Genomic DNA, 12,336 nt, shown 5'->3' on the forward strand with positions numbered 1-12,336 from the left:
TTGAGGGTCCGGTGGGTGTCTGCACTTTTGTGCTGGGCACCCCAGGGAGGCCCGGGGGCTGGCTGGACAATGTGGTCTGCTGGGCGGGGGGGGGGTTGGAGGAGCAACTGATGCCCTTTGCACTTTGGGTAGCAAGAGTCTGAGGTGTCTCTGAGCCCTGTGCCATGTCGCGGGGGGGGGGGGGGGCGGGGGGGAGGAGGAGGAGGAGGAGGAGGTGGGAAGGGCCGGGGCCTGCAGTCCTGTTCCCGGGGTGGCACGGCAAGTGGCTTCTTCCACAGGCTGCTTGGCCTGGGCTCCCTGCACCTGGGCCTTTGGAGGACTGGCCCCGTGCTTGCCAACACTTCCTGCAGGGACCCAGAGCTGGGAGGTTGCACCTCTCAGCCCTGGGTCGGGCAGAGCCCCAGCGGGCCATGCCCACAGCCTCTCTCAGCACCGGTCCCCCAGAAGGCTCCTTTGGGACCAGGATTCTCTTGCGGTGACTCTTTAAGGTCTGGCCCCTGGATGGAGGGGCACCAGGAGTAGAGGAGCAGGAAGGGGAAGGGGGTGGCCATGCGAGGGGACACTTTGAGGCCAAGTCCCAGCTTCAGCCTGATCCTCCTGGGAACCCCGCTCTGAGACAAGGAGCCGGGCTTCGCATTCCCACAGCACCCAGTCCTGGGCTGAGGACACCTGGGGCGTTGGGAACTCCCTGGCTTCTCCTTGGCTTAACATCTGGAGCTGCTTGTGAATCGCGCCGCCACACACCCCCGAGTGCAGGTGTCTTCCGCACAGACTGCGGGCCTCGCTCTTCTGAATGCCGCTAGCTCGCCACCCACCCACGGGTGAACCTGGTCAGGGTGCTTTCTCTAAGGGGCAGACTCTTTTCCGGGCGGGCTACCGGTGTCTCTGTTTGCTCCTTTCTTTCTTCCATTTCGGGAAAGTCTTCCTTGCTGGGTGTGGAAATCTCCTATGCCTTCCCTCGCCTATTCTGTCAGCTTTCAAATTCTCTTTCAGTTGCCACCCTCACAGATGGATTAGGAAACTCTTTCCGGTGCACTCATTAGTGAAATGACCTCAAGGAAGCTGGAATCCAATATCTAATGGCCGATTTTTAGCGAGTCCACACGCCAGGGTGGTCGGGGTCCAATGCAGCCCCGGCCAGGCCCAGGCCCCTTGGACTGGGCCACAGGAGGACACAGAGGAGGGTCCCGGCCCCCACGAAGCGGTGCCCGCAGTTCTCCACGGGCTTGGGCGTTTTCCAGAGGAAGGAGATGGAGGGGACTGATTTCTTCAGCGCCCCACAAACCACGGCACCCCACCCCACCCATGGGACACATCCCCAGAGGGAGACGCCCCATACACTGGCTGTGCCCCAGCCCTGGCCCGGGGGAATAGGCGGCAGCCCACCCACAGGGCGGGGGGGGGGGGCGCAGCTGAAAGGGGTTGTGGGGGAGGGCGGCCCCTGGCTGGGGTCAAAGGGCGAGCGACCCGCGCGCGCGTGCGCAGTCAGCGGCGGCGACGCGCTGGGGGTGGGCAGCGGGTAGGTGAAGGAGGCCGGGCGAGGAGACGAGGGGGGCTGGGAGGGCTCCACCTTGGCGAGTCCAGCCGTGGAGGCGCATCTTGTGTGAGTGTGAGTGAGTGTGAGTGTGTGTGTGTGTGTATAGAGAGACAGCCCCCCGCCCCGCCCCGCCCCGCCCCGCCCATCACCCCCGTCCCTGGGAGCCCGCGGGACCCGGCCGGCGAACTCAACAGGCCCGGCCCGGCCCGGCGCGGGGCCTGGGGCGGGAGGCGGCGGGAAAGCGCAGAGAGGCTCGGCTTCTTGAGCGGGGCAGGGGCGCCCTCCGCCGCCGTCTAGGGCCACACCACCCTGAACGCCCCCGATCTCGTCTGGTCTCGGAAGCTAAGCAGGGTCGGGCCTGGTTAGTACTTGGATGGGAGACCGCCTGGGAATACCGGGTGCCACAGGCTGCTGCTTTTTATTTATTTTTTTTTTGCCTCTTGTTCTGTCCCCTTTCTGGGAGCGCGGCGGCGGCCCGGGGTGGGGGTGACCCCAACCCTCAGCGCCCGCAGCGGTGCCTGGCGCCCCAGCCCGCACCGTGGGGCCTCCTCTTGTCCCAAGCCGCGACACCGCCGCCACGCGGCAGCATGCGTGGCATCTGGACTGTCAGGTCTCAGACCAAAGGTCTGCTCTGTGGGAACCGACACGCTGGAGGAAACCTTGAGAGTCTGAGAGGGGAGGGAGTTCCAGAAGAAGGCCAGGATGTCATTTTGAGGGAGTATGTGACCAGAACTCGTCCCGTTGCTTTTGGGGTTCTATGGGCTACACGCAGGAATCTTTGGTGGTGGCACCTGATGTTGGGGGATCCGGAGTCACACCCAGACCTGCTCCACAGGCCTCCTTTTACTTTTCTCTTCGGATTCATGATTTTTAAAAAGTGTCTCTTACCTCTATTATTGCATTTTCTTTTCTCTCTCTTTTCAAGCAGATGATGGGAGTACAAGTATTCAGGTGACATGTGTTGCCCGTGCCCCCCTCCCCCCTGTGTTCTTATTCATATACCTCTCATGTTGCTCCAGCGTATTGTGGGGGTACCAATGTTAGGGTCGGGTGCGTTGCCCTCTCCAAGCCTCCCCCCTCGGGTCAGAGCTTCAAGTGCGCCCATCCCCCAGTGGGTGCGCACCCACCCCATTCCTAATGGAGGTGTATGCCCCTCCCCTCCCCCCACCCGCCCGACACCCACCCGATGAAGGTGATTCCTCTCCGTCCACTTAGGTGTCCATCCGTTCGTACCAATTTGCTGGTGAGCGCGCTCACGTGGTGCTCGTGTGTCCGTTCTTGGGATACCTGGCTTACTGGAACGGGTTCCAGCTCTGGCCAGGAGAACACGAGAGGTGCCCTCTCACCGCTGCTCCTCACAGCCGAATGGCACTCCGTGGTGTCCACGCGCCACATTTTATTGATGCACTCCTGGATGGATGGGCACTCGGGTCGCTTCCACGTCTTTGCGATTGTGAATTGTGCCCTAACTGTCACCCTAACCCTTACCCAGCCCGTCTCCTCTGCCCCTGCCTGACGCACTCCTCCCCGGCCAGGCCCGTCACTGTCCTGGGCCCCCGCCTGACCGGCTCCTCCCCGCCCGGCCTGTCACCGTCCTCTGCCCCTGCCTGACATGCTCCTTCCCGCCCGGCCTCTCACCGTCCTCGGCCCCTGCCTGACCGGCTCCTCCGTCGCCTGGGCCTTCCAAGGGCTTGGTGTGGACGCTGCTTCCAGGAAGCCCTCCAGAAACCCGGCAGCAGGGTGGCCGCAGCAGTCTCCAGCAGCCGTCCCTAAGTCGCGTGAGTGCGGGGGACGTGCCCCCGCTGTGCCGCGGGGGCCCAGCCTGGTGTCTTCCCTGAGGCCCTGCGGCTGCCGGCTGGGCTGCCGCTCCCCGCAAGGGGAGAGCCGCGGAGGTGGGGACCGCCTCCTGATGGGGACGTACACGCAGCTCTCCACGTCGGATTCCGGGGCTCTCTGTCCTGCCCGAAGGCCCAGCTGGCCTGCGGGTCCTTAGAGTGGCGAAAACATCCGAAAGCTGAGATTGAGGGTCCGGTGGGTGTCTGCACTTTTGTGCTGGGCACCCCAGGGAGGCCCGGGGGCTGGCTGGACAATGTGGTCTGCTGGGCGGGGGGGGGGTTGGAGGAGCAACTGATGCCCTTTGCACTTTGGGTAGCAAGAGTCTGAGGTGTCTCTGAGCCCTGTGCCATGTCGCGGGGGGGGGGGGGGGCCGGGGGGGAGGAGGAGGAGGAGGAGGAGGTGGGAAGGGCCGGGGCCTGCAGTCCTGTTCCCGGGGTGGCACGGCAAGTGGCTTCTTCCACAGGCTGCTTGGCCTGGGCTCCCTGCACCTGGGCCTTTGGAGGACTGGCCCCGTGCTTGCCAACACTTCCTGCAGGGACCCAGAGCTGGGAGGTTGCACCTCTCAGCCCTGGGTCGGGCAGAGCCCCAGCGGGCCATGCCCACAGCCTCTCTCAGCACCGGTCCCCCAGAAGGCTCCTTTGGGACCAGGATTCTCTTGCGGTGACTCTTTAAGGTCTGGCCCCTGGATGGAGGGGCACCAGGAGTAGAGGAGCAGGAAGGGGAAGGGGGTGGCCATGCGAGGGGACACTTTGAGGCCAAGTCCCAGCTTCAGCCTGATCCTCCTGGGAACCCCGCTCTGAGACAAGGAGCCGGGCTTCGCATTCCCACAGCACCCAGTCCTGGGCTGAGGACACCTGGGGCGTTGGGAACTCCCTGGCTTCTCCTTGGCTTAACATCTGGAGCTGCTTGTGAATCGCGCCGCCACACACCCCCGAGTGCAGGTGTCTTCCGCACAGACTGCGGGCCTCGCTCTTCTGAATGCCGCTAGCTCGCCACCCACCCACGGGTGAACCTGGTCAGGGTGCTTTCTCTAAGGGGCAGACTCTTTTCCGGGCGGGCTACCGGTGTCTCTGTTTGCTCCTTTCTTTCTTCCATTTCGGGAAAGTCTTCCTTGCTGGGTGTGGAAATCTCCTATGCCTTCCCTCGCCTATTCTGTCAGCTTTCAAATTCTCTTTCAGTTGCCACCCTCACAGATGGATTAGGAAACTCTTTCCGGTGCACTCATTAGTGAAATGACCTCAAGGAAGCTGGAATCCAATATCTAATGGCCGATTTTTAGCGAGTCCACACGCCAGGGTGGTCGGGGTCCAATGCAGCCCCGGCCAGGCCCAGGCCCCTTGGACTGGGCCACAGGAGGACACAGAGGAGGGTCCCGGCCCCCACGAAGCGGTGCCCGCAGTTCTCCACGGGCTTGGGCGTTTTCCAGAGGAAGGAGATGGAGGGGACTGATTTCTTCAGCGCCCCACAAACCACGGCACCCCACCCCACCCATGGGACACATCCCCAGAGGGAGACGCCCCATACACTGGCTGTGCCCCAGCCCTGGCCCGGGGGAATAGGCGGCAGCCCACCCACAGGGCGGGGGGGGGGGGCGCAGCTGAAAGGGGTTGTGGGGGAGGGCGGCCCCTGGCTGGGGTCAAAGGGCGAGCGACCCGCGCGCGCGTGCGCAGTCAGCGGCGGCGACGCGCTGGGGGTGGGCAGCGGGTAGGTGAAGGAGGCCGGGCGAGGAGACGAGGGGGGCTGGGAGGGCTCCACCTTGGCGAGTCCAGCCGTGGAGGCGCATCTTGTGTGAGTGTGAGTGAGTGTGAGTGTGTGTGTGTGTGTATAGAGAGACAGCCCCCCGCCCCGCCCCGCCCCGCCCCGCCCATCACCCCCGTCCCTGGGAGCCCGCGGGACCCGGCCGGCGAACTCAACAGGCCCGGCCCGGCCCGGCGCGGGGCCTGGGGCGGGAGGCGGCGGGAAAGCGCAGAGAGGCTCGGCTTCTTGAGCGGGGCAGGGGCGCCCTCCGCCGCCGTCTAGGGCCACACCACCCTGAACGCCCCCGATCTCGTCTGGTCTCGGAAGCTAAGCAGGGTCGGGCCTGGTTAGTACTTGGATGGGAGACCGCCTGGGAATACCGGGTGCCACAGGCTGCTGCTTTTTATTTATTTTTTTTTTGCCTCTTGTTCTGTCCCCTTTCTGGGAGCGCGGCGGCGGCCCGGGGTGGGGGTGACCCCAACCCTCAGCGCCCGCAGCGGTGCCTGGCGCCCCAGCCCGCACCGTGGGGCCTCCTCTTGTCCCAAGCCGCGACACCGCCGCCACGCGGCAGCATGCGTGGCATCTGGACTGTCAGGTCTCAGACCAAAGGTCTGCTCTGTGGGAACCGACACGCTGGAGGAAACCTTGAGAGTCTGAGAGGGGAGGGAGTTCCAGAAGAAGGCCAGGATGTCATTTTGAGGGAGTATGTGACCAGAACTCGTCCCGTTGCTTTTGGGGTTCTATGGGCTACACGCAGGAATCTTTGGTGGTGGCACCTGATGTTGGGGGATCCGGAGTCACACCCAGACCTGCTCCACAGGCCTCCTTTTACTTTTCTCTTCGGATTCATGATTTTTAAAAAGTGTCTCTTACCTCTATTATTGCATTTTCTTTTCTCTCTCTTTTCAAGCAGATGATGGGAGTACAAGTATTCAGGTGACATGTGTTGCCCGTGCCCCCCTCCCCCCTGTGTTCTTATTCATATACCTCTCATGTTGCTCCAGCGTATTGTGGGGGTACCAATGTTAGGGTCGGGTGCGTTGCCCTCTCCAAGCCTCCCCCCTCGGGTCAGAGCTTCAAGTGCGCCCATCCCCCAGTGGGTGCGCACCCACCCCATTCCTAATGGAGGTGTATGCCCCTCCCCTCCCCCCACCCGCCCGACACCCACCCGATGAAGGTGATTCCTCTCCGTCCACTTAGGTGTCCATCCGTTCGTACCAATTTGCTGGTGAGCGCGCTCACGTGGTGCTCGTGTGTCCGTTCTTGGGATACCTGGCTTACTGGAACGGGTTCCAGCTCTGGCCAGGAGAACACGAGAGGTGCCCTCTCACCGCTGCTCCTCACAGCCGAATGGCACTCCGTGGTGTCCACGCGCCACATTTTATTGATGCACTCCTGGATGGATGGGCACTCGGGTCGCTTCCACGTCTTTGCGATTGTGAATTGTGCCCTAACTGTCACCCTAACCCTTACCCAGCCCGTCTCCTCTGCCCCTGCCTGACGCACTCCTCCCCGGCCAGGCCCGTCACTGTCCTGGGCCCCCGCCTGACCGGCTCCTCCCCGCCCGGCCTGTCACCGTCCTCTGCCCCTGCCTGACATGCTCCTTCCCGCCCGGCCTCTCACCGTCCTCGGCCCCTGCCTGACCGGCTCCTCCGTCGCCTGGGCCTTCCAAGGGCTTGGTGTGGACGCTGCTTCCAGGAAGCCCTCCAGAAACCCGGCAGCAGGGTGGCCGCAGCAGTCTCCAGCAGCCGTCCCTAAGTCGCGTGAGTGCGGGGGACGTGCCCCCGCTGTGCCGCGGGGGCCCAGCCTGGTGTCTTCCCTGAGGCCCTGCGGCTGCCGGCTGGGCGGCTGGGCTGCCGCTCCCCGCAAGGGGAGAGCCGCGGAGGTGGGGACCGCCTCCTGATGGGGACGTACACGCAGCTCTCCACGTCGGATTCCGGGGCTCTCTGTCCTGCCCGAAGGCCCAGCTGGCCTGCGGGTCCTTAGAGTGGCGAAAACATCCGAAAGCTGAGATTGAGGGTCCGGTGGGTGTCTGCACTTTTGTGCTGGGCACCCCAGGGAGGCCCGGGGGCTGGCTGGACAATGTGGTCTGCTGGGCGGGGGGGGGGTTGGAGGAGCAACTGATGCCCTTTGCACTTTGGGTAGCAAGAGTCTGAGGTGTCTCTGAGCCCTGTGCCATGTCGCGGGGGGGGGGGGGGGGGCGGGGGGGAGGAGGAGGAGGAGGAGGAGGTGGGAAGGGCCGGGGCCTGCAGTCCTGTTCCCGGGGTGGCACGGCAAGTGGCTTCTTCCACAGGCTGCTTGGCCTGGGCTCCCTGCACCTGGGCCTTTGGAGGACTGGCCCCGTGCTTGCCAACACTTCCTGCAGGGACCCAGAGCTGGGAGGTTGCACCTCTCAGCCCTGGGTCGGGCAGAGCCCCAGCGGGCCATGCCCACAGCCTCTCTCAGCACCGGTCCCCCAGAAGGCTCCTTTGGGACCAGGATTCTCTTGCGGTGACTCTTTAAGGTCTGGCCCCTGGATGGAGGGGCACCAGGAGTAGAGGAGCAGGAAGGGGAAGGGGGTGGCCATGCGAGGGGACACTTTGAGGCCAAGTCCCAGCTTCAGCCTGATCCTCCTGGGAACCCCGCTCTGAGACAAGGAGCCGGGCTTCGCATTCCCACAGCACCCAGTCCTGGGCTGAGGACACCTGGGGCGTTGGGAACTCCCTGGCTTCTCCTTGGCTTAACATCTGGAGCTGCTTGTGAATCGCGCCGCCACACACCCCCGAGTGCAGGTGTCTTCCGCACAGACTGCGGGCCTCGCTCTTCTGAATGCCGCTAGCTCGCCACCCACCCACGGGTGAACCTGGTCAGGGTGCTTTCTCTAAGGGGCAGACTCTTTTCCGGGCGGGCTACCGGTGTCTCTGTTTGCTCCTTTCTTTCTTCCATTTCGGGAAAGTCTTCCTTGCTGGGTGTGGAAATCTCCTATGCCTTCCCTCGCCTATTCTGTCAGCTTTCAAATTCTCTTTCAGTTGCCACCCTCACAGATGGATTAGGAAACTCTTTCCGGTGCACTCATTAGTGAAATGACCTCAAGGAAGCTGGAATCCAATATCTAATGGCCGATTTTTAGCGAGTCCACACGCCAGGGTGGTCGGGGTCCAATGCAGCCCCGGCCAGGCCCAGGCCCCTTGGACTGGGCCACAGGAGGACACAGAGGAGGGTCCCGGCCCCCACGAAGCGGTGCCCGCAGTTCTCCACGGGCTTGGGCGTTTTCCAGAGGAAGGAGATGGAGGGGACTGATTTCTTCAGCGCCCCACAAACCACGGCACCCCACCCCACCCATGGGACACATCCCCAGAGGGAGACGCCCCATACACTGGCTGTGCCCCAGCCCTGGCCCGGGGGAATAGGCGGCAGCCCACCCACAGGGCGGGGGGGGGGGCGCAGCTGAAAGGGGTTGTGGGGGAGGGCGGCCCCTGGCTGGGGTCAAAGGGCGAGCGACCCGCGCGCGCGTGCGCAGTCAGCGGCGGCGACGCGCTGGGGGTGGGCAGCGGGTAGGTGAAGGAGGCCGGGCGAGGAGACGAGGGGGGCTGGGAGGGCTCCACCTTGGCGAGTCCAGCCGTGGAGGCGCATCTTGTGTGAGTGTGAGTGAGTGTGAGTGTGTGTGTGTGTGTATAGAGAGACAGCCCCCCGCCCCGCCCCGCCCCGCCCCGCCCATCACCCCCGTCCCTGGGAGCCCGCGGGACCCGGCCGGCGAACTCAACAGGCCCGGCCCGGCCCGGCGCGGGGCCTGGGGCGGGAGGCGGCGGGAAAGCGCAGAGAGGCTCGGCTTCTTGAGCGGGGCAGGGGCGCCCTCCGCCGCCGTCTAGGGCCACACCACCCTGAACGCCCCCGATCTCGTCTGGTCTCGGAAGCTAAGCAGGGTCGGGCCTGGTTAGTACTTGGATGGGAGACCGCCTGGGAATACCGGGTGCCACAGGCTGCTGCTTTTTATTTATTTTTTTTTTGCCTCTTGTTCTGTCCCCTTTCTGGGAGCGCGGCGGCGGCCCGGGGTGGGGGTGACCCCAACCCTCAGCGCCCGCAGCGGTGCCTGGCGCCCCAGCCCGCACCGTGGGGCCTCCTCTTGTCCCAAGCCGCGACACCGCCGCCACGCGGCAGCATGCGTGGCATCTGGACTGTCAGGTCTCAGACCAAAGGTCTGCTCTGTGGGAACCGACACGCTGGAGGAAACCTTGAGAGTCTGAGAGGGGAGGGAGTTCCAGAAGAAGGCCAGGATGTCATTTTGAGGGAGTATGTGACCAGAACTCGTCCCGTTGCTTTTGGGGTTCTATGGGCTACACGCAGGAATCTTTGGTGGTGGCACCTGATGTTGGGGGATCCGGAGTCACACCCAGACCTGCTCCACAGGCCTCCTTTTACTTTTCTCTTCGGATTCATGATTTTTAAAAAGTGTCTCTTACCTCTATTATTGCATTTTCTTTTCTCTCTCTTTTCAAGCAGATGATGGGAGTACAAGTATTCAGGTGACATGTGTTGCCCGTGCCCCCCTCCCCCCTGTGTTCTTATTCATATACCTCTCATGTTGCTCCAGCGTATTGTGGGGGTACCAATGTTAGGGTCGGGTGCGTTGCCCTCTCCAAGCCTCCCCCCTCGGGTCAGAGCTTCAAGTGCGCCCATCCCCCAGTGGGTGCGCACCCACCCCATTCCTAATGGAGGTGTATGCCCCTCCCCTCCCCCCACCCGCCCGACACCCACCCGATGAAGGTGATTCCTCTCCGTCCACTTAGGTGTCCATCCGTTCGTACCAATTTGCTGGTGAGCGCGCTCACGTGGTGCTCGTGTGTCCGTTCTTGGGATACCTGGCTTACTGGAACGGGTTCCAGCTCTGGCCAGGAGAACACGAGAGGTGCCCTCTCACCGCTGCTCCTCACAGCCGAATGGCACTCCGTGGTGTCCACGCGCCACATTTTATTGATGCACTCCTGGATGGATGGGCACTCGGGTCGCTTCCACGTCTTTGCGATTGTGAATTGTGCCCTAACTGTCACCCTAACCCTTACCCAGCCCGTCTCCTCTGCCCCTGCCTGACGCACTCCTCCCCGGCCAGGCCCGTCACTGTCCTGGGCCCCCGCCTGACCGGCTCCTCCCCGCCCGGCCTGTCACCGTCCTCTGCCCCTGCCTGACATGCTCCTTCCCGCCCGGCCTCTCACCGTCCTCGGCCCCTGCCTGACCGGCTCCTCCGTCGCCTGGGCCTTCCAAGGGCTTGGTGTGGACGCTGCTTCCAGGAAGCCCTCCAGAAACCCGGCAGCAGGGTGGCCGCAGCAGTCTCCAGCAGCCGTCCCTAAGTCGCGTGAGTGCGGGGGACGTGCCCCCGCTGTGCCGCGGGGGCCCAGCCTGGTGTCTTCCCTGAGGCCCTGCGGCTGCCGGCTGGGCGGCTGGGCTGCCGCTCCCCGCAAGGGGAGAGCCGCGGAGGTGGGGACCGCCTCCTGATGGGGACGTACACGCAGCTCTCCACGTCGGATTCCGGGGCTCTCTGTCCTGCCCGAAGGCCCAGCTGGCCTGCGGGTCCTTAGAGTGGCGAAAACATCCGAAAGCTGAGATTGAGGGTCCGGTGGGTGTCTGCACTTTTGTGCTGGGCACCCCAGGGAGGCCCGGGGGCTGGCTGGACAATGTGGTCTGCTGGGCGGGGGGGGGGTTGGAGGAGCAACTGATGCCCTTTGCACTTTGGGTAGCAAGAGTCTGAGGTGTCTCTGAGCCCTGTGCCATGTCGCGGGGGGGGGGGGGGGGCGGGGGGGAGGAGGAGGAGGAGGAGGAGGTGGGAAGGGCCGGGGCCTGCAGTCCTGTTCCCGGGGTGGCACGGCAAGTGGCTTCTTCCACAGGCTGCTTGGCCTGGGCTCCCTGCACCTGGGCCTTTGGAGGACTGGCCCCGTGCTTGCCAACACTTCCTGCAGGGACCCAGAGCTGGGAGGTTGCACCTCTCAGCCCTGGGTCGGGCAGAGCCCCAGCGGGCCATGCCCACAGCCTCTCTCAGCACCGGTCCCCCAGAAGGCTCCTTTGGGACCAGGATTCTCTTGCGGTGACTCTTTAAGGTCTGGCCCCTGGATGGAGGGGCACCAGGAGTAGAGGAGCAGGAAGGGGAAGGGGGTGGCCATGCGAGGGGACACTTTGAGGCCAAGTCCCAGCTTCAGCCTGATCCTCCTGGGAACCCCGCTCTGAGACAAGGAGCCGGGCTTCGCATTCCCACAGCACCCAGTCCTGGGCTGAGGACACCTGGGGCGTTGGGAACTCCCTGGCTTCTCCTTGGCTTAACATCTGGAGCTGCTTGTGAATCGCGCCGCCACACACCCCCGAGTGCAGGTGTCTTCCGCACAGACTGCGGGCCTCGCTCTTCTGAATGCCGCTAGCTCGCCACCCACCCACGGGTGAACCTGGTCAGGGTGCTTTCTCTAAGGGGCAGACTCTTTTCCGGGCGGGCTACCGGTGTCTCTGTTTGCTCCTTTCTTTCTTCCATTTCGGGAAAGTCTTCCTTGCTGGGTGTGGAAATCTCCTATGCCTTCCCTCGCCTATTCTGTCAGCTTTCAAATTCTCTTTCAGTTGCCACCCTCACAGATGGATTAGGAAACTCTTTCCGGTGCACTCATTAGTGAAATGACCTCAAGGAAGCTGGAATCCAATATCTAATGGCCGATTTTTAGCGAGTCCACACGCCAGGGTGGTCGGGGTCCAATGCAGCCCCGGCCAGGCCCAGGCCCCTTGGACTGGGCCACAGGAGGACACAGAGGAGGGTCCCGGCCCCCACGAAGCGGTGCCCGCAGTTCTCCACGGGCTTGGGCGTTTTCCAGAGGAAGGAGATGGAGGGGACTGATTTCTTCAGCGCCCCACAAACCACGGCACCCCACCCCACCCATGGGACACATCCCCAGAGGGAGACGCCCCATACACTGGCTGTGCCCCAGCCCTGGCCCGGGGGAATAGGCGGCAGCCCACCCACAGGGCGGGGGGGGGGGCGCAGCTGAAAGGGGTTGTGGGGGAGGGCGGCCCCTGGCTGGGGTCAAAGGGCGAGCGACCCGCGCGCGCGTGCGCAGTCAGCGGCGGCGACGCGCTGGGGGTGGGCAGCGGGTAGGTGAAGGAGGCCGGGCGAGGAGACGAGGGGGGCTGGGAGGGCTCCACCTTGGCGAGTCCAGCCGTGGAGGCGCATCTTGTGTGAGTGTGAGTGAGTGTGAGTGTGTGTGTGTGTGTATAGAGAG

The 12,336-nt window shown here is 64.1% G+C and overlaps 3 non-coding genes across 3 annotated transcripts; all 3 read left to right on the plus strand.

The window, feature by feature from the left end:
* The first annotated feature begins 1,828 nt into the window (after positions 1-1,828).
* On the plus strand, positions 1,829-1,947 carry LOC142867305 (5S ribosomal RNA). Its single transcript, XR_012916937.1, has one exon. It is a non-coding gene; the product is annotated as a 5S ribosomal RNA (ribosomal RNA).
* A 3,439-nt stretch (positions 1,948-5,386) lies between these two features.
* LOC142867306 (5S ribosomal RNA) lies at positions 5,387-5,505 on the plus strand. Its single transcript, XR_012916938.1, has one exon. It is a non-coding gene; the product is annotated as a 5S ribosomal RNA (ribosomal RNA).
* Positions 5,506-8,952: 3,447 nt separating this feature from the next.
* Positions 8,953-9,071, plus strand: LOC142867307 (5S ribosomal RNA). The gene has a single exon (XR_012916939.1). It is a non-coding gene; the product is annotated as a 5S ribosomal RNA (ribosomal RNA).
* Positions 9,072-12,336: the final 3,265 nt, after the last annotated feature.

Source organism: Microcebus murinus, unplaced genomic scaffold (genome assembly GCF_040939455.1).
Source record: "Microcebus murinus isolate Inina unplaced genomic scaffold, M.murinus_Inina_mat1.0 scaf014_hap2_Mmur4.0, whole genome shotgun sequence".
Taxonomy (NCBI): Eukaryota; Metazoa; Chordata; class Mammalia; order Primates; family Cheirogaleidae; genus Microcebus; species Microcebus murinus.